This window comes from Myotis davidii, unplaced genomic scaffold (assembly GCF_000327345.1).
Source record: "Myotis davidii unplaced genomic scaffold, ASM32734v1 scaffold332, whole genome shotgun sequence".
NCBI lineage: Eukaryota > Metazoa > Chordata > Mammalia > Chiroptera > Vespertilionidae > Myotis > Myotis davidii.
The window spans coordinates 8,210,134-8,212,556 of NW_006285779.1; positions in this window are offsets into that span (position 1 = coordinate 8,210,134).

The window sequence follows — 2,423 nt, forward strand, 5'->3', positions numbered from 1 at the left end:
GGGGGGTCCCCACTGGGGTGCTTGGCCAGCCTGGATGAGGGGCTGAGGGCTGTTTTCAGGTGGGCCAAGCCTGCAACTGAAGCTCCCAGTTTCTCCTTTTTTTCTTTTCTTTTTTTTATTCTGGGATTTATTTACCTTCTATGGCTGTCACTGGAGCTGAGAACCAGCTTTAGCTCTGAGGCCCAGCTTCAGCTCTGAGACCTCGTCTGCTGAAAGCAGGGATCTGGGTTTGTTTGGATTCTATAATTGAAACACTGTTGCGATCCTGCTGGATGAAGCCCGGCTGGCCAAAAGCAGGTTTCTGGAGTTTAACTTCTATAATTGCAACATTGTTTCTTATTCTGCAAACTCAGAGGCTGGCAGTGGCAGGCGGGGAACCAGTGGGGAACGTTGGCTTCCTCCGTCACTGAAGCAAGCAAGCCTCATGTTTGTTTCAAGCTGCCTGGCTGCCGGCCGCCACCTTGGCTAGTAGTTAATTTGCATATCTCCCTGATTAGCCAATGGGAAGGGTAGCAGAGGTACGGCTAAGTACCATGTTTCTCTTTTATTATATAGGATGGGCTTCTTTTACATCCACTCTTTCTTGTCTTATAGGGAAACACAAAGACCCTGCATTTCCTGACCGGTATTATTTAGAGTTAGAGGGAGAGACATCTATGTTCCCTACATGATGAAACTGCTCCTGAACACAATTTTTCTCTTTTTAAAATCCAAACCTCAGGTAACTCTAAGTGACACACAGCCAAGAGAGCTTTTCTGTGTGTGTCCCCTTTGTCCTCCTCTGTGCTTCTCCTTAGGAGGACCAGCATGCCTCTTTGTATTACTTTCTTTTTTAATCCTCACCCGAGGATGTTTTTCCTTTAGAGACTGGAAGAGGGAGGGAAAGACAAAGAGAAATACATCAATTGTTTGCCTCCTCCACGTGCCCCGACCAGGGCCGGGGTCGGGGGGAGCCTGAAACTGAGGTACATGCCCTTGACTGGAATTGAACCTGGGACCCTTCAGTCCACAGGCTGATGATACTCTATTCACTGAGCCAAACCGACTAGGCTACTTTCTTTAATTTTTTCACCTGCCTTATGCACAAAGGAAGGAAAGTCTGAGAACAGGCTCATCAAATGATGCTTTTTATTGAGAACATGCAGAGCAGAAATGGCTCTGCCCTGGTGCACAGTAATCAGCTTGCTCTGTTCATATTAGCTACACAGTACCACTCAGCATTATGTTAGCATACGTGTGGCCAATGCAAATGTTTCAGATTATGGAGAAGAGCAGATCCATTGCCCAGTGAGACTCAGGAAATGCTCCTTTCATGGAGGCTGGATAATCCTGGATCTTCAGAGAAGGGGGTGATGAGGAGAGGAGAGGTCAGAGAAGGGACCCCCAGGGGTCAGGAATAAAAACAGCTCCATGCGGGCCAGGCCCTCTCCTGCACACATCCGTTTTCCTGAAAATAAGACACACACAGAGTAGACAATCCTTGAACACTGAATTTCTGGATGCCAGAAGGAGAATGTGCAGTAATTATTTGATTAATGGTTGGTTGGGTGGATGGATGGCAGGCAGAATGGTTGGATAAGCAGATGGACAAAGGGTGGACATATGTCCTTTCCCCCCAACATCTTATCCTAACAGGTATCCTTCTTTCAACAAATATTTATTGAGAATCAGCACTATACTAAGTATTTCATTAAGTGTCCTCACTTATAACTTCTCTTTCAGGTTTCTATCAGTCTTTTTCTAGAAACACACACACATTGGTTGTACTTTCTGTTTGTAGCCTGATGTCTCATGATCATTCTTCACATTCTCATAGCCTTTGTTCTTGTTCTACGTATGCCTACTCTTCATCAATCTCCAACACACCCTGAAGTTTCCAGTTTTGTACCACACTGTTCTCTTGGGCTGGGATGCATGCACGTCTCTTGTATTTTCAGTACCAGGCTCAGATTTCATTTTTGAACTTGGAAGAACTTGGTCAACTCTCCAAAACCCCAGTGATCTGGCCTAATAACAAGGGTGGGCCATGAGGAGAGAAAGTGTGTGGGCCTGGGAGAGGTGCTTCTGGCCATGGACAAAGAGCAATTCTACCAGTCCCAGGTGAGGGCTACGTAAGTTCCAACTGATTCCCAAAAAATATCCAGCCCCATGAAGTACCAACAAAAATAAATTTGTAGCCTAGTCGGTGTGCCTCAGTTGATTGAGCATCATCCCATGCACCAATATGTCACCGGTTTGATTCCTGGTCAGGGGACAAGCCCAAGTTGCAGGCTCAATCCCTGTTAGGGGGCATGCCGGAGGCAGCCTATCAATGTTTCTCTCTTGTCAATGTTTCTATCCCTCCTCCCTTCCTCTCTCTCTAAAATCAATAAAAACATACTTAAAAAAAAAAAAGTTAAAAATGTAAAAACACTTCTCAGCTG